The 22,368-nt window shown below is 36.6% G+C and overlaps 1 long non-coding RNA gene across 1 annotated transcript; it reads right to left on the reverse strand.

Moving 5' to 3' along the window:
• Positions 1-17,043: 17,043 nt before the first annotated feature.
• On the reverse strand, positions 17,044-20,225 carry LOC139728823 (uncharacterized). The gene is made up of 4 exons (XR_011710834.1): positions 20,155-20,225; positions 18,256-18,399; positions 17,546-17,652; positions 17,044-17,128 (listed from the first exon to the last, which is right to left on the reverse strand). It is a non-coding gene; the product is annotated as an uncharacterized lncRNA (long non-coding RNA).
• Between the last annotated feature and the right edge of the window lie 2,143 nt (positions 20,226-22,368).

Below are 22,368 nucleotides of genomic sequence, written 5' to 3' on the forward strand. Positions count from 1 at the left end.
CAACAGAATGCTCTGAAATATTGACTTTGAACGTGGTATATTTCGAAGGGGTCTTAAAATGGATATTGCACTTTAGTGCTCAAGTTCACTATTGAGAAGCCTTTGAATGTCTTGTCGTTTTCTAACAATGCGGATACGCTATGGACACCATGCAAAAGTCCACGTTCTATCTTTCTCAGGAATATCTGCGTGCAGTAGAGATTTCTTCCAGTTGTATGGTCTATCTGAGACACGCTGGTTTATCCATGATGTCCATGTTGACCCTGACCCTGTTGACTATTATATATATATATATATATATATATATATATATATATATATATATATATGTGTGTGTGTGTGTGTGTGTGTATACATATATTATAAATATATATATATATATATATATATATATATATATATATATATATATATGTATATGTATAAACAGTCAAACCTGCCTTAGCGGCCACTTGTCTAACGCGGCCAGCGGCCACAAATTTTGTTTCCAGCGGTAGATTTTAACCTGTCTATAGCGGCCACAGACACGATGGAATCGTAGCCGAGTCGATAATTCAGTGTGTTTTTCTGCATTGTAGCCGTGTCAGTCATTCTTGGGCAACGATCAGTGATCGCCAACGCCGCATTCATCACTCATTCAGTTATAATAAAGCACTAGTGTTAAGCTTTCTTCACGATTATGAGACATGCTACTGTGCAGCAACTTGATAAACGCCGGCATTGTTCCAATGCATGAAACACACGTGTGCATACCTATGCACATACATGTAATGTAAGTAGGCCTACTTACAGATGTATACCACGATGATACATGTGCATGTAGGCAATGCACACCAAGTTGGAAAACCTGTCTACAGCGGCCACCTGTCTATAACGGCCACTCTTTTCGTTTCCCTGGGTGGCCGCTGTAGACAGGTTTGACTGTATATTCATATATATATATATATATATATATATATATATATATATATATATATAATGCGTATATGATATATGATATAGAAAGACAAAGTCAGGGAAAGAGAGAGAGCGGGTGGGAGTGAGAAGAAGGGAGGAAGATTGCGGGAAGGGGTCTCGACCATTGACATCACCGGTGTAGCTCCTTGATTGTAGGCCCCTACTCCACACATGTGAGAAGAGGGAATGGTGCAGTGCATACAGAGATGAAGGTCTGTATAATATCATAATACAACCAGGAAGGTGCGTTTCGTCTCATCTCCCTGACAGAACAGTCCAATAGTTCGGGCGAATAAACCGACGTGGCGTTGAAACCTAAAGCTACGTCCATTGTATCCTTCCTTTTTTTCATATCGTATATAGACACATATGTTTTATCAAATTTTATCAAAGTATATCAAATTGTACTAGATTATATTATATTATATTATATTATATTATATTATATTATATTATATTATATTATATTATATTATATTATATCATATTATATTATATTATTATATTGAATTATGTTATATGATATCATGTTATGTTATAACGAAATAAGTCAAGGAGCTCATTGAGAACAGTGCCTGCCGCTGCATAACTCTCGTTATTATAATTGCAGTTATACTCGATTTTTTAATCGTTATTCTTATCAATATAAACATTATCAACGAGAACTCATCATACTTCATACTACTACTATACTACTCCTAACTTGTGACTTATTACCAGAAAATAATCGGATGATTGTTTTTCTTTAGTTGAAAACCCCAACTATGACAATTCATTCCTTGGTGAATCTTCACTACACCGCATGTTTCTTTGCGTATTCCTATATGTGCGCCAAGCGCGTCCTAAAGTGAGCTCAATCTGAGACAAGTTTGATTAACCAGCTGCCTCCCAAATATAACAATTGCTCTTATAATTCACATCAGATACATCCAGGCTCCGGGTAATGGGTTTATTTCTATGACGTCGAAAATTATGTCCTTGACATGCAATGAGGTACTGCACGGGGATATCAAACTTGATTAGAATCCCTTTTAGTAGGTTACATTAGACCTGTCAATTAATTCATGTAAATGACATAAGTTTGCGCCGAAGGGCATGTTACCGAATTGCGCATATTGCTTTTTTTTCCCCTCTTTTTCGTTTTTTCTTTTTTTTTTTTTGAGGGGGGGAGGGGGAACACAAAAACCGCTCTTATTAAAATACGCAACGTTTGAGTAACAAAATTAGCGTGATTTATTTACACGGAGATCGGAGCAAAACGGAGCATAAAGTTCGCACCATTTTACATTGACATGGACGTAGGTATATAAAGGGATCTAAACCTGATTTAGAAGACTTAGAAGTTTCGGGAAAGACCACAGTTGTTAAAGGTAAACATAGAAGCTTGTAGATAATCTCTCCATCTCAGTCCTAAAATTCCTTGTCTGTTGAGCGTTTGATAAATGAAATTGTTACATGTTTGCGTGAGAGAATATCACCTACTCATTCTATATTTCACTGTACATGTATGTGCCTGCTTATGCATTGTTATGTGTGTGTGTGAGTGATGTTTGTCTGTGTGTGCGTGTGTGTGATTTTATATCACTTTTGTATACATGGTGTGATTTGTATAGAATATTGCAATGTATGTTTACAAAAAAGTGATTCAGGAGCACAAATCAGAAGAATACAACTGCTTATTTTTGTTCATACTAGTTGAGCCTGATATTGAATGAAATTCAAATAAAGAATATCATGAAAAAGGGTGTGTGTGTGTGTGTGTGTGTTTGTGTGTATGTGTGTGTTCCCCTCAAGGGAAAAACCCCGTTTGTTGCCCTCCTTGTTAACTCACATGTGTCATGAAAATGTCACTAATTCCCAGGAATGTGAAGCCGAAGTGAATGGGAGTGTGTTGTACTCTGAGAGTCATATACTGATTTCAGAGTCACGCTCGATTCATCCCTTTTCTCCCCTACTGGCACGCGGTTTTTAGGACATAATAGTCAGCAAAAAACAACTAACTTTGCGCTGGTAATGCTAACGACATAATGCCCCGTTCGTCCCCTAGCGGGGGAGTAATATGTAGGGCTCGGCCCACTCATACTTGGGCGACGAGCAAAAATAGACCAATCAAAATGTCACCTCTACGACAGACGAGAAAAACAACATCAGTGCACATACCTACAGTAATGAGCCGACTTTCGAATAGCAATACAAAGTCTGAATCATCTCGTGTGGAATAATGCATCCTATGTGTACGGAATGTTTAGATAGATTCATTTAAAAGTTTTATGAGTATTCATTAGTTCTTTATTCCCTCGGTGCGCTGCTTTCTTAATACAATCTTGTAGAGCATGTCTCTATTTTTTTGACATTTTCCTTCTTTTTTTAAAACAAAACATCTTGCACTTTGTGGAAAACTGCCTATCATTAATAGACGTTCAAATCACGTATGCTTAACGCTAGGGATTTCCGAATTCATGTCTTATGAAAATTGACAGCAAGCTGGCGGTTAGTGCCCGTCAGTGAAATCTTCAAACTTGGAAACAAAGTGCAGACGCCCTCTCGGAGTACAATGAATTGTACAGCAACGTCATCAAGCTCTTCCTATGAGTTGAGAACGTCTGTTCTTCTACAAGGAAATTTATTGATCTCTAGAATGGGTAAAATGCTTGTGTGTTGAGGGGATTCGCGTTCGTTGAACTAAGTTTCTCTACCCCCACCCCCCATCCGTTTGTAAAGAATCGCCGCTATGTACTCTTGCATGGTCTGCGCTGCGCTATGCTAACACGGCATCGAAGTTACTGAGATACGGTAGCAAGGCTCGCAGGCATAAATTGGCTGACTTTATGATCATACGCTAACGACATAATATGGCAGCCAGATCCCGGTGAGGAATATATATGCGGGCTTGAGCTCATTCGCTGCTCTCGGTAGATTGCCTGCGATAGTCATCTCCTTCCGGGAACATTCAGGAGACAAATATGACCATCGAAGAATGAATTTCCTAAAACAACTATGCTTCAAACACCGAAATAGATGTACCCTCTGAATTTGTCATGAATAACAAGGGGCATGTGACGACGTAAAAACATACCGAGAACATAAGCATCTGTTGTATGCTCAAATCATTCACACATACACACACGCACACAAACATTAAGGCATAACACACACGCACTAGGTATGGAAAACCCTTTTCATTTGTTTTTATACTACACATGGAGATTAAAATCAGAATTCACAGTCGAGATCTTATTCCACAGTCATTTGTTGTTGTTGTTGTTTAACTCATCTAGAGGAGCCTATTAAGGATTCCGCATGACAAGCGGGGTGGAGGAGGGGGTTGGTGGATGGGGGATGGGGATAAGAAGGGGACGGTGCACTTTCCTGGGAATATAGTCTACGTTCACTTGATTGACATTCAGTTCATGTTGCATATGGCATGCTCCTTCTTATTTTTGTGCTGACCATATCATGTGGCAGTTTCGATTATATTGTCATTGAAAAAAAAAATGAAAATAAGAAAGCATAGAGACGGAGAATGATTAAGACGGACTTCATGACAGGAAGGTTAAAAGATGTAGACATTCCAGTGACAAATTCATCATTAGCCTTCTGTAAAGGTGTTTGAACTGAGTGTGTACTTCGTGGATTGTACTCGTCATGGATTCATTATCGTCTCACCTTCACCCCTATACGGTCATGTAAAGCAGAATGCGTGAGTTTCCTTAAAAAAAACAACAACAACAAAACAGAAAAGTGACACTAGGCTCAGGTGAAGTCGTGACGAAACTATGACGTAACTATTAGATTGGCCAGCCACGACAGTTTTCACGGTAGGGTAGCTTGACGAGACAGGAAAACAGATGCTCACTAATGTAGATGATTCAGAAAGCCTTCCCCCGCAAGGTCATTTAATCCTGTCCTATTGCAAGCGTTTCTTCCTCAACCATCATTACCACCAATTCCCCCTCTTCCACTTCTTCGTGGTTTACATTGATCACTGTTGACTTCTCAGTATGACTAGTTTTAAAAAGTCCCACGTATGCACAGCGGACTGTGAAATAAATTCCAATAAATTTTGGTAAAATGCCGGAATCTCAATAACCATATCAAAAATCTACATGCGCATGACACTTTAAATCCATGAAAAAAAAAGAGGAAATGATTTAAAGTTGATATCTCTCAAATAGCTCTACATATGCCTACAAACATATGGCATGATCCGAACTTCTAAGCGTACTCGCGTATCGACCCATCTTTATGATGGAAATTTTTGAAGGCTCGCTAAAGAGGTTTATTACGATTATTCCACAATTATTATTAAAATGATTTGCCGATAAGTATGTAGTTGTTAAAAGAAGCAAAGCCTGTCTGTGATATGGATCTGCCACCAAGCAAAATCATTGCATAATTAGAGGGGTTAGTGGAAAACCTGCGGAATCGATTAAATGCTCATCATAACCCCGCGCCGAGATGACGCTGTCACTTTCCCACCGCACCCGCAATCGCTGTTGCCGTTTTATTCTCGTCTCTTTATACTTATCGTACCCTATACACCTGCTGGGGTTTACAACCACAATATCAGCGTTCTTGAGACGCTATCGAATTGCTACTTTACGTCATTAACCTGTCGATACGTCTCGTCTACATAGACAGTAGTTCCCAGTGCCAGTCGTATCACTTTATGACAAGCCATCGATCCTGGCGATATTACCGCGGCACGAAATGTGCCAACCGTCCCATGATGCCGTGATCGACGGACGAATATAGAGCGCGCGTGCACATTCTAATGCCATCTGTTACTGGGTGGGGTGGGGTGGGGGGGGGGGGGGGTTACATACAATGAGGCAACGTGTCTTGATGCCACAATTTTACATACATATTCGAGGACGTTTTTATCATGGAGAGATTTAATCACGACGTTTGAATTCAATGTAGTCAGAATCATACTGCATATGCAATACCTAACACACATAAACACTTGCAGAGGTTCTCTATTTATATTCTCAGCAAATAAGCATACGTTTTTACAGCCGTACGATTTGAACACCTCGTGTGCACTAAACTTCTGAGGGAAAAATAAAACAGACCTTGAATGCCAATGCGTTCAACACGAACGAACATGAAGGAATGTTTTGATGGGATGCCACTTACAGACATTCAAAATAAATTTGGATTAGATTAGGGACTGAACCATGTTTGCGTCGTTGTTCATCCGTCTTGAGACAGAGCATTACTTTGCGCGTGACGCACCCAGTCGATTCAATCAAACCTGATAATTGAAAGGAGATGCCAAGATCTCGCTCCCTCTCTCTCTCTCTCTCTTTCCTTCGCTTTCTCTTGGGTTTCCCCACAAATGGCATTTTGAATGCTGCGGCAAAAAATAAATAAAATGACAAAACCTGACATTTTTCATTCGTGTCCGTCTCTGTTCATCAATGAGCAAATCGTTTTGGGGAATATTCGCTTTCATCTTATTATTCATTCAAAAGCAGATTTCGAATCCTTATAAAGCACACAACAACACAGGTATAATACATATATATATATATATATATATTATATATATATATATATATATGTAGTATAATATAATACTATAAAAGTATATACTATATATATATATATACATATATACATATATGTATATATATATATATATATATATATATATATATTTTCATAAGTATCGCATAGTGTACAGATTAAGAGTGTTTTTATGGTCATGTAATCAGAAGAAACCAAATGATTCAGTACTGATACTGTAAACTGCTTTTAATCATAACTTACATTTTGATATCGTGAATGACCTCTAATATGACTTCATAATCATGCCTTGTTATCTATCATTTTGTTTTGTTTTGTTTCGTTTGCTTGTTTGTTTTTGTTTCGAAAGAAGTATTCTCTCCCTCTCTCTCTCTCTCTCTCTTTGGTTTGTTTCTCGTTTCTTCTGTACGGTGTCTTCTCGTCAACTTTTCAACAATCTTCCTTTAAGCCGTATTTTGCGGCTTCGTTCTATAAAAAAAAAAAAAATCAACATGAAATTCATTAAAAAAGAGGAAGAAACAAATAGCAACACTGGAATGTTTACGGGAAGTGCTGGGTTCTTTGTGTATGCGGTCTGATTTATGGAGATCTCGGCGGAAAATAGCTTGACGATAGCATCGGCAATTCAACTCGTGTCACCAGCACTGGTAACCGCAGTACTAAAGTGAGCTGCTAGTGGTAGATAAAAGTGATGATTTGGGGGGAAGTTAATGAAGAAACATCACCCGGTGTCATGGGGTTCATGTCACTCAAAATATACGTGGATAATGCATGATGTATGCAAATCAAGCTACGCTTAAGCTGTAGCCCTTCAATGTTATTCAAGGTATCGCTGATACGCTTTGCTGTACATTGTAAAGGCAATGAAGAAAAACTACTTTGTTAACAGCTATGATGTTTATATACATATCTATGGCATCAATAATGTACACACTGTTATACATGTACATGTGTGTGCATGTCCAATGATACTGCTGAAACCAATAAATCAAATAAATCAAATCAAATCAAATATCTTGATCATCCTGATGGTTCATTTCAATTTTCATTTTTCCTGTGCTTTTCTATTGTGAAATCTTTAGAATTTCTCGCTGTTTTTTTTTTTTTTTGCTCATTCGCCTTATCTAACTTAAGCCATGATTATCAGATTATTGCTCCATCAGAGTTCAATCTCTTTTTCTTCGAGATCTCTGCATTGTAATTTTTCTTTATTTAATTTTCATCAAAATGGAAATAAATGTCCGGTGATATCTTTCGATGGTCTATCTTGAAACAAGACACTGCTGTTTGAAACTATGAGCCCATCACATTGTTTCTATGTAGATCCTATGCTGTTGTGTATTTTTGTAATTTTTTTGCGGATTTTTGTTGTTGTTGTTGTTGCTGCTTTGTTCTTCGAAGGGGTTGGGGTGCAAAGTCACGAAATATAGCATGTAACATTTCAATAACTTCGTACGTTTTTGTCTATTAATTATTTGAATTTTTTTTAGCTAACTTGAATTTATTTCCACTGTGTTTTCACACAAACATAGAAACAAACAACTGAGTTATAATGCTTATTATCATACAAGAACATTTTGTCCTTTTTTGACGTACAAAATTGATCTTATCGTACATACTAATAACATAATGGTAAACACGTATAGTAGTTTTAAGAACCAAAGTGGGGGAGCCTTAATCAAAATCACGGCGTGTATTACTTAGACCCTCCGAAAAATTAAATCACTCTACGTTACTGTGACAATTTATAATAATAATAATAATAATAATAATAATAATAATAATAATAATAATGATAACGATAATAATAAAAATAGCAATAATAATAATAATAAAAATGATAACAATGATAATAATAATAATGATAACGATAATGATAATAATAATAATGATAACAATTAACATTTATACCGCGCTTAATACAATGGTTCTAAGCGCCTCACATGTATCATGATTATACCAAAACATGTATAATCTTACATTATTGAACATAACTACAAACTCTACAAACAATTCAGCACAATATTGGAGTATGGTAGGGACTAAATATGTGTTCTGCATAAACTGCGTGATTATAAGAAGACAGTGTGCTGGTATGTTTATTTTCATTTGTTCATTAGTCTGCACTGATTTTGATGTTGTTTTAGACAGTAATGTGCATTTGAGTGGGTCGTGGAGAATATGCCCACACACAAATGCATACACGCACGCCACGCATGTTTTGCGTGCGTGTGTGCATTTGTATGTGGACATATTCTCTAATGTCACAGGTTTGTGGGATTGATATTGCTCAACTTCCGTATACCTGCCTGGGATGATGTTCGCGCCCTCCATGAATGGGCGAATCATGGAGCCGTTATGAGCGCCAGAGATATAACCTCGAGTTGGAGTCGCTCCGTGTAATATAAACTAGCGTAATTGGCGCAGAAAATTGGCTCGAATGTGCTCGCGGCAGCTGGAGTGTAGACAAGCGCGGCCTGTAAACATTGTCAGCTGGTTCAAAACTCGACCGTGTCAGCACTCGTAATTAACCGAGCCCAGGTGATCATTTTCTCACGTTGATGGGAGCGAAAGAATAACATCTCCACAGCCACATTAATTTCCTCTTCGAATACCGACTCCAGCCCCTCCCCCAATGTCCCTCATCCCAGCACAGCCCCGACTCACCATAGTCCAAGCTAAATGAAAATAATAATAAAAAACTCACCAAGAACCCACTGACGGAGTTATTTAGCCTTTGAACAACACGCGTCCTTCTGAATGTTATATTGAGATTTAAAGCTCGTTCACAGATGCAGTTAATTTTGTATGGCTAATTGTGGCCAAGGACCTGACAACAAGCTACCTATTTCACCAGTATGCTTGTAGATACAGTACAATAGATCAGCCTATACTATAGCGTTCAAACTTGTGAATTGCTCTTTCCTCTATCGACCTTAAAATAAGCTATTGCATCCACCATCAGTACATAACCCAATGCATTTTAATACGCAGGGTGCACTTTCCATGTATCAGTTGTTGCCATCGCAGGTTGTTGCTATGTCGGGCAAGTCTTGATCATGCTTTCTCGTTGCGAGGAAACATGTAGGCCTATGTTATAATGGTTTGCACAAAATGTGAGTAGTTTGGCACTCTGATCTATTAAACACATTCACTTTGCATGTACAGTAGTTGTTGATGGTGTTGTTATGTCAGATAAGTCTTCAGCTAGATTTCTGGCTGCCAAGAACAACCTGTGTCATAAAGAAATAATGAAAAAAAAATGTGATGTTTAATTCAAATTAAAGGTGTTGGTAAATCCCACCATAAATCTACAGTCCACTCAATGAACGGAAGATATCGGTGCAGATACAGTATTCGCAACCAAATACCAGCTACTGATGTTTCGACAAGAACTTTGGTCTAAGACGCAGCTATACTTGACTGCTCCCCATTCCGTTTTGCTTTTCAGCGTCAGCTCAGCTGCTATGCTGTGCTAACGCACATGCCCTTGTTACGCAACCATATACATTAATCGTGTTGCTATTTGAGTAAGATACGACTGCGACGCGAAGCGCTGGACAAAGTTTAGAGCATGTGCCTCTGATGTTGGGAATCTCTTCTAAATTAATATTACCACCGGGATCTCGAGACACTGTTCAAATATTTGCAGTGGTGGACGTCTCGTCAAACATTTTTTTTTTCTTTTTTGTTTCCGAACCAACATGATTAAGGATTCTCTAAAATCTTTCCTATGTCTAGCTCGCCGCTCCCTCGGGGCATCGTGTTGAGTTCTGGCGGGAAAAGTAGGAGCCAGTGATACGTCAAAACTGGCTGCAAAAGATTGTATACCCCGTCCATTATGTTTCCTTCCGTTTCGGTCTGAAAATACTTCAACCCGATTGCTAATGATGTAAATTGATTTAGCAAATCATAAAGCGATCGGAATGATGGGATGTTATTATAAAAGATGGAACTATCTTTTGGTTAGTTTCGTTAATATGTCTTTTTTATATTTTTGTGAAATATTTTTTTGTGTGAAATATCAAAGTTGGCCTAGGTCTGCGAAACACGTGAAACACAGTATAAAACAAATTCACATAGTATTCATGTGCCATGTCAACGTTTATTTCAATATTTTCAGTTCAATTCAATCATACTGCATGTCCGTTCAACAAAAGGTAATACACAATACAAAGTAAACATTTGGCAAATCATAATTATGTAAGAGTACAATGCAAATTATATGTACGGATAAATATATGATAAGAAAAAAATGCATACTTTGCAAGGATGACAAAAAAGTAGATATAGCGATGGTAAAAAGCTAAAGAGAGAGGAAGAGCTTTTAAGACCTGGATTCCTCGATTAACAATGTTCAAATAAATTACTTACCCAAACTCTTTTAATTAAATGTACAGGTAGAGCATTTGATTATTCATTATAATAATTAAATCATGCAGGTAATATAAAAGCATATTCTAAACGGCAGAGGAAATACAAACGTAAACTATGACATATCAATGTTGCGGCATGCACGCTATTTATTGAGCCGTATGTACCATACAAAACACACATACATATATACACACACAGTTGGTCACGAAAAAAAGAAATGCACACATGTAAAGGACGCAGTATTGTAACAATATATAATGTTGATATGTTCATAAATAAAGTAAATCATGGTAAGATTGATTCTGAATACTAAATATCTATTTGAATATTATTTACTAATGTCTAAAGTATCTATTTTGCACTTCAATTCTACGTATTTGCTGTTTGTAATGCGTCCCAATGTTTTTATGCCTCCGTCACGAAGTGGTGCCGGAGGCATTATGTTTTCGGGTTGTCCGTCCGTCCGTCCGTCCGTCCGTCCGTCCTTCCGTCCGTCCGTCCGTCCTTCCGTCCGTCCTTCCGTCCGTCCGTAATGAATTTTGTGGACAGGGTAACTATAAAAACCGTTTGAGGTATGCTAATGAAACTTGGCATGTATGTGTATTAGGGGGTGAAGTTGTGCCTATCAACTTTTGGGTGCACATGCTCAAGGTCAAAGGTCAAAAGGTCAAGGTCAAATACATAAAATTTTACTATTTCCACCATATCTATGCAATGCCAGGAGATAATTTTTTTTTTGAAACTTAGTGTATACATGTATTACCCAATTAAGATTCTCTGGTGAAAGTTTGGGTCATAAGGTCAAAGGTCAAAAGGTCAAGTAAAAATATTAAAACTTCATCTTTTTTCTCTGTACCTTGGAAATTGTTCAAGGTATCTTCATGGAATATAGTATATATACATGTACTGACTAGCAGTGATTATCTAGAAAATTTAGGGTTCATGGGGTCAAAGGTCAGGGGTCAAAGGTCGAGGGAAACACTTCAAAATTGTACTATTTCCATCATGTTTGTGCAATGCTGGCAGGATTATTATATTTTTTACACTTGGTGTATGCATGCATAACCTAATAGAGATTCTTTGGAAAGTTTTTTTTTTCTTTTGTTTTTGCCTCAAAGGTCAAAAGGTCAAAGATCAAGTGAAAGTGCTGAACTAAGCTTTTCCTCCATATCTCGGAAGTGGCTCAAGTTATCTTGAAACGTACTACATATGTATGCATGTTCTGCCTGACAGTGGTAATTATTTTATGAATTTTAGGGTCAAAGGCCAGATGAAAATGGTAACAATTTACTATTCAATACAGAAATTGCACTTTTTCTCTGTACCTTGAAAATAACTCAATGCATAAACATATGAATGGGTCAAAGTCAAGTCAAAGTCCTTAACTCCCAAATACATGCTCTCCTATCCATCCAATTATAAAGCCTAGGTCAAGGAAGGTGAACATTTAACACGTGACAAACTTGTCGTTTTTAGTAGGCCAGCCAAGACGATTTTTTTTACTTTGGACGGCAAAATTTGTTAATGCTAAGTTTTCCAGCTGAAAGTCTTGCAAAAATACTCAAGTTTAGCGTACGGCCGGATGTCAAGCGCGTTTTTGCCGAAAAATGTCTTTTTTAGCACAAAATTTGAAAGAATGTAAAAAATCACGATTTTTATTTTTTTACCGAAATAAGTAATGGTTGATAAGTACCTTTCAAACTAGAAATGTGTTATCTTCCATTTCAAGTTTAGAACCTGACTAATATGCATTTGAATGTAGAATTTTTACACGCACATATATGGCGCAATGAAACATAAAAACTTGATTTACTCAAAATTGTACTTTGTAAAATCTACCAATATTTCAAAGTTTTTTTAAACTACCTAAATCAATCTATTCAAAAGTTTTTATTATTCCGAAATATAATATATATTCTGATATCTTATGCAGCAAAGAAATTACAAGATAAGGCGAAAGATAACTCGTTTTATGTTATCCTAAATGGGACGATGTATTTTTACCGGACGCGCATTTTGAATGAAAAATCGAATGTATAGCGTAAGCCCATATATATTGTACATGGTATAGTGCGTGTAGGTATTTATCTTACATAATTGGCGAAGTCAATGGACAGGTTGGATAGCTGACTGCAAAACCCTTTGTGGCACCTTGATATGACTGAAATGTGCTTCTTTCCCACCCCCCCCCCCCACCCAAAAAAAAAAATAAAATCAGTAGTGTTGTTACCATGGCAACTGATCATCATTAGGTCACTCCCTGAAAATTTCAAATATTCATAATTGTAAAACGTACGAAAGTGTTGAAACATTTTGTGTGTGTGTGAAAAATGTGTCAATCTAACTAATCTATGTTTAACAATGAAACCTAAGAGTTATATAAAATTGTTTACTATGTTCGGAAATGGTTGTCATGGAAACCGTGATAACAAATCACATGTTACTGGGAAAAATTACGATACCAAATCTCCCATCCTGCATACTCACCCCTTCCCCCGAGAATGCTTTGGAATTCGTAATGCTATATAGTTTGCATTCTCAGGCCCTGAAACGGAGCCCTGCAAGGGATAGGCACGAAATCACTTTTACTTTTGTAATGTTCTAAGGCGAGGTGTTTGCATTTTATTTTGATTTATTCTCCCGCAGAAGACTTATACTAAATGTTTCTTTTATGATGGTTGATTGTTGACATGAACGTTGTTTAGAACGCACACTTAGTCGGCGACATAAAAATGTTATAATGTATCCCGGATTTGTGTGAAAAAGTAAGGCAAATATCACCCTCAAAAGAGAAAATAAGAAGCGAAAAGGAAGTAGAAGTGAAATGCGTACAATGCAATAACAGCTTTATTTCCCCTTCCCATCATTAAGTCGGTTATATCATCGAGTCTATATTGCAGATTATATTAATCCTTGGCCAAGTTCTATGTCCTTGGAGCAGACATGTAACAACTTGTTTGTTTGCAATTCGATTTTTTTTCTATATTATCACAAATTTGTGAAAAAAAAAATCATTTCAGTTATCACCAACACTCTAAATTCCCAGTCAACCAACAAAACGTACTACACAATGTGCACACGCCCGCAACCACCGTTTCAAACAGCGTTCACGAATGAAATACAGTAAACAATAAACGAGGCAATTTCTCTTTTTTAAAGCAATGATTTGCCATTAGCGTACATTTACTAGAATAGCAGCACTTGACATCTATGTTGCTGGTTACCAAAATGCTGATTAGAATACCATACACAGTAAGAACATGCTTGAATCCTGCAAAATATATATAATTATTTCTCTTCAACAGTATTTCGTTTTGAAAGGTAAGGAACCTCAGTCTCCATTTGTGGACATCTAAAAACAAACAAAAAAATCCATCTGAAAGCAATCTTCTTAAATGATTAAAAGCTTTAGAAAAGAATGAGTCCTCAGTGAAAATGTCTTTCATGAACAAATCTCTGTGATATACATCAAAAGAGTTTGAAAAATACAAATTGCGCTGACTACATTAACTGCATTGACAGCCTCAATTTTTTTTTTTAATGTGACATATACTATAATGTGTCCAGCATCACAAACGTTACACCAGTTAGAAAAACAAAATGTTCTCTTTAAGCAATATTTCAATATCTCTATCTTTTTAAAAATTTGTGGTTACATATCCTAGCTAATTATGACTGTACGCTGTTGCATTGAACTTTCGTCAATGTACAACTAAATTAGAATGGTGACTGCCAAATTTTTAAAAATCTACTTTTAGTCTGATATTATTTTTGTGTTCTGCAAACCAGTGTGATAAGGTATCTGTACTGAATACTCGTCTCTCAATGAAGAAAAAAAAAATCACCTCTCCAAAATGCATGGTACCGGTATTTCCCTCTAATACTTTCCCTCATTCCAAGTACCAGAATACATTGCTGGGGCCCTGAATAGCTAACATATATTACAGTATTACCAACATCATGACAATTATGGCACATGTGAAAGAAAACCTGGCAAAACATACATCTTGACCAGTACATTTTCTTTTCACTACTTCTTGTACTTGGCGTTTGGATTGAAACATTTTACTTATGTTCGTTCCTTTAAGCTACATACTATTCTTTTATATCTTAAACTAGAAAAGAAAAAACATGCTCTATGCTATTTCCCTTCAGATTCACCAACTGTTACTTTGTGAAATGTTCTCTTTTTAAGCTCTTCAACGTGCAGTTTTTTTTTTTCTGACTAACATGTCACATATTTTCCTCCATCTGATGAAGAAAGGCAAAGTTCACTTCCCTTTTGTTGCCCCCCCCCCCATAAAAACAAAAACAAAAGACATTCCAATCTGACAGGATTAAAATGTTGGCGTTTGGGCTTCAAAGGAAATAACAGGATCAATTTCCATGAACTACTAGTATGCGGCTTGTAACTGTGAGTCTCAAAGGCATGGTATAGTTTTGGTTCAGATGGAGATTCAGACTTTAACTTTTTGCAAGCAAATAAAAACAACTTATGAAATATGAAAGAGCATCAAATTCTTAGAGTAATTTGAAGTTTGTTTGATTAAAGTTCTTGGTTTTGAAACGGCCGAGAAATTTTTTAAAAAAGTGACACAGAATGATAATAATTAGAAGTGGGTGCCACCTTTATTAGGACCTCTTTGTTTTTGTACATCTCAGTCTTTTCAAAACCAATTTTTAACAAATAAATTTGGAATTCCTCTTGGTATTGTTTACTCTTTAATATTTCGTAACAGGGTTCTCATTATTTTACAAAATCTCCATATCAGCCCCCATCTCAACCAAAAGTAGGCCATCCCTCATCCCTTTAATGCTGCCATCAAAATTGGAAGTAGATCTACATCAAATCATATTGTAAATGCTCTTTGCCAAGTAGTGTTGTGCACATTTTGATATCAGGTCTTGTTTTACTTCATCACTAAGGGAAAAAAAAGAAAAAAAAGATTAGAAAAGAAGCATTTAATCTGGATTAGTAGAAATGTCTAATATATACACATGTCTTTTATATATTCAACTTCTATAATAGTTCTGAAAGCACATTGTGATTATATTTGAGAAGTTTAGATGGATACATTCCACATGTCAGTTCAGGTTCTGATGACATCCTTCATACGGAATCTGGATGCGGACCGGATAGCCTGGCAGGGTTGTTTCTGGAGAGAGACAGAGAGAGAGAGAGAGAGAGAGAGAGAGAAAGAATGGTGTATCTGTCTTTACTTGATAAGGAAAGTGACATGGGCATTTTAATCTTTGGTGAAGACACAGTGACATATAGGCTAATAAAGACATACGGTTACTTGATTTCCTCTATATGTAGTGTTTCCTTGAAACTGTAAAGTATATTATTTTATACAGTAGATCCTAATTGTAGCAATTTAACCGTGAGTACACGATGAAATATAAAATGTAGGAAACTTTCATGATCCAAATATCCAATTCTTTCCATTAAGCTTTTTATTCCATTCAGAAGAATTTCAAGGTAGTGCTTGCCTGATACTGCAACTGGATACATTCAACACTTTCGTGCATATAATGTCCCTGTGACCTTTCACATCAATACCCTCATAACTAATCAAAGTCAAATTGCTTAGAGGTTATGGTAACTTTGCCATCCGAAGGTAAATATAATGTCATGGTAGCAATGCTCTACAGTCAATAAAAATCAGGGTTTCCCTGTAATTTACAATCAGCAGCAAAATCACAACAATAACTAAAATGCTACTTGTACAAGGCTCAGCAGGTAATCATCTCTTCTGTATAAAACCAAAGTTGAAGATGATCTGCTGAGTAAATGTTAAGTTATTGCAAGATGAGAATAGGACAGATGTGCGTGTGAATGATGACTGCAACAACATAAAAACTCCTGCAACCATCTTTGACAGAGGCTAAAAAAAAAATAATAATCAGCGTTAATTCATGTAAATCTTCGTTGTTGGAGTGATTGACTACATGCATATGCAGTACTGCATTCATTTAGCAAAACATGCGTTAATTTTCTGCCCAATGAACGATCGACAGTCAAAAATTTGGTCAAGATGTCAAAGGCTTGACAAAATATTCCAACATATTTGGGGTTTACATTTTACATGTACATGTATTATTGCTTACCTCCCACATTTCCTTTCGAAATAGAGTGCAGGATGCACAGATTAGAGGTTGGTAGTCAGGACATCTCTCTCTTTCTTTTTTTTCTCTCTCTCTCTCTTGTCCGTAGTTGGCTGTGGTTTGCAGGGTCCATTTTGTCCACTTTGTGCTAATTCTGGTCGAAAATACAATTAACAAAAACTTAAATAAGTTATCATTTTTATGAGTGAAACAGGATAATCATACTGCAACATAAACAAACACATTCATCATGAATTAGAATTAATCATCACGATCTCATGAATCCCTTAGTATGAGATTTTGGATCTTCAGGTCACTGTCAACATTAATTTGTCTTACATGTAATACATTAATCATGTCATTGTTATTATCATCTTTGATGCTCTAAAGCCATATCTTACTGAAAATGAATTATGTAGGATGGAAGTCATCTTGACACCTGTAATTCCTGTACACAAATATTTGATTGTATCATGCTCTCATTTGTATGTGGATTAGGATATGATTTCCTTGCATAAATCGATTTGTATTCATGAGATGATATTCCTAATTTCAAATCGATGACACTTACTTCTGAGCTGGAAAGGGCATTCACATCGCAGTCAAGACATCTTTCTATCTCCCCCTCACTCTAGTGGATGTGATCTCAAACTCAGCATGTCCATTTGTTGGTGACACCTTGATAAAGATAAAGAACAATACATCACAGCATATCACCCTTACGTCATACTTAACGCAACATAATAACAATGGAAAGTTAATTGATCTGTGACTACAGACGTATTTTCATTTGTGCACACATTAAACACTTGTGCCAATTGACATGGTTGAGAAATATTTCATTACATATAATATCTTACTTGATTACATTTATGTTTGATTTTTATATGATCTCATCTTCAGTAGATAGAATACCGTTCTTTCATATGATCCTCTACAATAGAACATGCAATGAATTTACAAGAAAACAAGAATACACATCCGATCATAGATTTGCTCCCCTTATTATATAAATGGAGATACACGTGTATAAGATTATTCTCCTCTCTTTGTTTGCAAAGTATTTGTACACTGCATTGTAATGCAACTGTCAAAGCGAAAACATGCTTGTTACAATTTATTCAAATGGAATAGGAATATTTGATACTCGATGTATTTAGATTTGGCATTATTTTCAACTGGGCACTGAAGTGATACATTTGATAATCAAACACTTAGTAAGTTAGTATTTAAAAGATATTTCAAATTAGACCGCTATTTAAGACATTTACCGTTTCTTACCTTCTGGTTGTTCTGCAATTTGTTGCAGGTAGAAAGAGCTCAGTCTTTACAATTAGATTTTGGCAAGTCAGAATAGGCATATGTCTCTCTCTTTGGTGAAGTTTGAAGACAAGACTCAGTCTGTCCACTTGTTGGTACATCTAGCTGAAAACAGAAATCAACATGACTCAAATAATTTTTTTTTTCATCTTTAAAGCAGAGCATTATAAGCTAATAGTGAACAAAAAATAAAATCAATTTGAAATTTAATTGTTTTGAAAAGGCATCTTGACATTGACATAATTTTCTTTGTTTCCCATGCAAATCAATTATAACTAAAAATATATCTCTTTCATTAAGATGATATTTTTTTTAGCTTTTTAAAAAGTTTTCAGTGAGTCGGTATAAATGATCCATTAAAAATGTAATATTTACATTTTTTCAAATGAACCTTTATTCTTTGAGACATTAACATAAGAACTTGGTACTTATGAGTAAAGACATTTCTAAATAGTTTATCTTTGACTAGATCTATTTGTAAACTAGAAGAGTACATGTAAATGATTCACAGATTAGGAGAGGTTGGCAGTCAGGACTGAACACTTTCTCTCTCTCTCTCTCTCTCTCTCTTTCAGGCATATTCGAATGGCAAGATCACTTGGTTGTAGACTCGCTTTTATATAAAACACCTAGGCCTAAATCCTAGACTCTTTTTCTGAACCCACAGGTCTACAAATACCAGAAAGAGTGGAATCAACCTTAGACCTCTGCTCTAGAGACTAATATTAGCCTAGATAATTCACGTTAGAGCTAATGTTAGGATCTTCTAATGTTAGATCTAACATGAACTTTTTGATCAAAGTTAGCCTACATATATAGTATAATTATTATGCATAGATTTTAGAACCTCTAGATGCCTAAACTTAGGTCTAGCTAGGCCTAGTAAGCTGGGTCTTTACAACAAAACTGCCTAGATATGAGTAGTAGATTAATAGAAACCTCTAACGTTAGGTAGAATCAGTGGCCCAGATCTTGACTAAGGTTAGACCTAGATCCTAATTCCAGACGCCAGCTATTTATGCTTCAGACCCCGGCCCTAGATTTTATATTGTAGGTCTAGTATATTACTATTAGACTCTAAACGTTGGTAGATCTACATCTACATCTTCTGTATAGTCTACAGCCCCTTGCCCTGGACCTGGCTCTAGCCCTACAAATAGAAATACATCTAACCAGCGCAGTAACGTTAGTAGTAGTGGACCTGTACTGTCCACGTTATACAACTGCTAATGTGCTAACGTTAGGTGTTAAGTTCATTGTGATTATACTACTAGTGTCATAGGGCCTAGCCCGATTGAATTGTTTTGGCATAATAACAGGCGTAGCCGTACATTCTAGCACTAACACTAACATTCGTCGTTAGAGTAACACTACCCCTACTAGCTAGAATGTCTAACACTAACGTTAGTATTAACAGTTAGAGAGAGTGTATTACCGTTAGATAGATTAGACCTAACAGTAGACGAGGATTCAGTCCAACTGCATGTGATGAGGCCATAAATTACAAACCTAGATCGAACTAACAAGACACCTAAATCTAGACGTAGACCTAATGTTTGTTAGGCCTCTTTTCGCACCGTGTCAAGACGTGCTTTACGGAATAATCGCTGTTCCACTAACAAACACCGCCGGCACGGTCGGGTGGCGGCCCGGGGGTTGGTAGGCATGCCCGCGCCCACGGGATCGGTGCGAAATACAGTAATTAAAGACATCGGCCTAACGTAGTACTAGCGCTTGAACCTTGATATTAACCAAGTCTCAGATCAAAGTTGTATATCTAACTAATAGATCAAAACAGATTTTTAAGTTCCGTTATGCAGTGCAATAAGGAACTATGTATTTATTTACTAAGTTACTTACATTCGAAGGAAATAGTCCCTTTTCCAGTCACCACGTTTCCAACTCAACGACCGAAACATGCAGCTCTCGCGCGAGAGATTTTACTACAGTACCTAGTACCTGTATGTAGCTAGATCGTAGGGGTAGTGCGTGGTAGACGTACGCACACGTATTAAGTATTCGCGCGCACACAAGCTGCGCGGGGCTACTGGAAAATGCTCGGAAAATGCATTTTCTGAGTTCCTGCAAGTTCAGAGTTTTGATTAAAAGTAAAGATTTCTTCAAGAAAACTAGAAATAATATTGACACATTCAATTAAAGAAGCACTTGTAGTTTTATAAAACATTAAAGTACTTTTGGAAGATCATCTAATTAGCTTGGAAAAGCAAACTTTGCAGAACGTTAAGTAATCTGTGAATATTATTTCGAGAAAACAACACCCAAACATTTGAGAGCCCCATATATGGCTGTACAAAATGACTTTTTAAAATGCTAAGGAAACACATTTAAATTGCAATTTCATTAAAAGGGACAATTGAAACTCATGATCTTTCAAATATCAATTGAATGCAAGCAAAAAATAAAAATCGTGATTTTTGACATGCTTCTGAATTTTGTGCTAAAAATGACATTTTTCGGCAAAAACGCGCGTGACATCCGGCCGTACGCTATTCCTTAGTATTTTTGCAAGACTTTCAGTATGAGAACGGAGCATTAACAAAAAATGCCGTCGAATCCTTATCTAGAGCCTTTTTTGAGGTTTGGCTGGTCTACTATTTAATATTTTGCCACTTTTGTGAAAATGTAATCACACATTGTCCACATGTACTATCTGTACCTATTAGGAGAATCATGCATTATGGCGGAGGCATACCAGTCGCCATAGCGACGTTTCTAGTTTTCACCTTACATTTCGAACAGGCAAATTCAATTTTGCAAACTTTACCCAATTTGATATTCAAAGACCAACCCTATTGAATTTTCGGACAACGTATTTTGTTTTTGTTTTCCATAGACATCACGTTGTCCTCTTATAACGGGACAATAATGGAGACGAAAATTACCACATTCTTGTAAGTTCAAAAGTTCAATTAAGTCATGTCACTGATTGTGTCTGTGCCAATGACATGTTAGCCGTGCTCTAAATAAACCTAAACATACGACTAATTAATTAAAGGCGACCCCCTACATAAACAACATTCTCTTGGTCGTCTGGCGCGATGATAACACTGATATCGGAGAACATACAATCTCTTCTTGTGTCCTCCCACACACGTGTCCTTTAAAGGGGAAAATTTAGTCCAAAAATAAGTTAGTCTGATAAAAAAAAGAGTAAAATCTTACGAGGTCAACTGTATAAATATTACTGAAATCAGATGAAAAATGAGGAAGTTATGATTTTTTTGATGTTTTGCTAATTTCTGCAAAACAGTTCTTGTATACTGGATATGAATACGCAAATGAGCGAGCTGACCATGTCATAACCTCACAATTTCCCATTAATCGAGGACAAAAAAAAAAATGACGAAAATTCAACGTTTCTGTCAATGAAGTCTGAAATATAATGTTATTAGTGGCTGAATGACTTCAGAATAGTGATAAGTTAGATATATCAGAATTTGAGCCTCGGGCATGATTGCGTTTGAATGAAAAACTTAGAATTTCAAAATTTTATGTACAAACTATATATATGGCAGGTTGTGAGGGTATGACATGCTCGTTTGCCATTGGCATATTCATATTGACCGTTCACGAACTGTTTCCTCAAAAATTAGCGAAACTTCAAAACGCCACAACTTCCTTATTTTTTACCCGAGATAGATAGAAATTTTACCGTTGAACTCGTAATATTTTACTCTTTCTTATCAGACTAACTTATATTTGGACTGGATTTCCCCTTAAAATCTTGCCGTCCCGCAGAGAGTCGGGCAGGAAATACACGCTCACACACACACACACACACACACACACACACACACAAAGAGTTAGAGTGAAAAAAAAACGCCGAAGAGTCCAATTAAAGCCCAATTCTCAAAACGCGTTGGAAAGAGGTCTATGATTGGCGCGTGTTGAATGAACGACCGCCAGGATTCAATACTGTTCCACTTCATCATACACACACACACACAACACACACACGCAAAAAGAGACAGCTTCGGGAAAAAAAAAGAGACAGCACGCAGTTACTATCGATTGATTAATGTTGAAGAGACAATTCAACGTTCCCAGTGTGCC

This window comes from Diadema antillarum, unplaced genomic scaffold (assembly GCF_040938485.1).
Source record: "Diadema antillarum isolate AM-2024a unplaced genomic scaffold, OU_Dant_1.0 seq00000203_RagTag, whole genome shotgun sequence".
Classification (NCBI taxonomy): Eukaryota; Metazoa; Echinodermata; class Echinoidea; order Diadematoida; family Diadematidae; genus Diadema; species Diadema antillarum.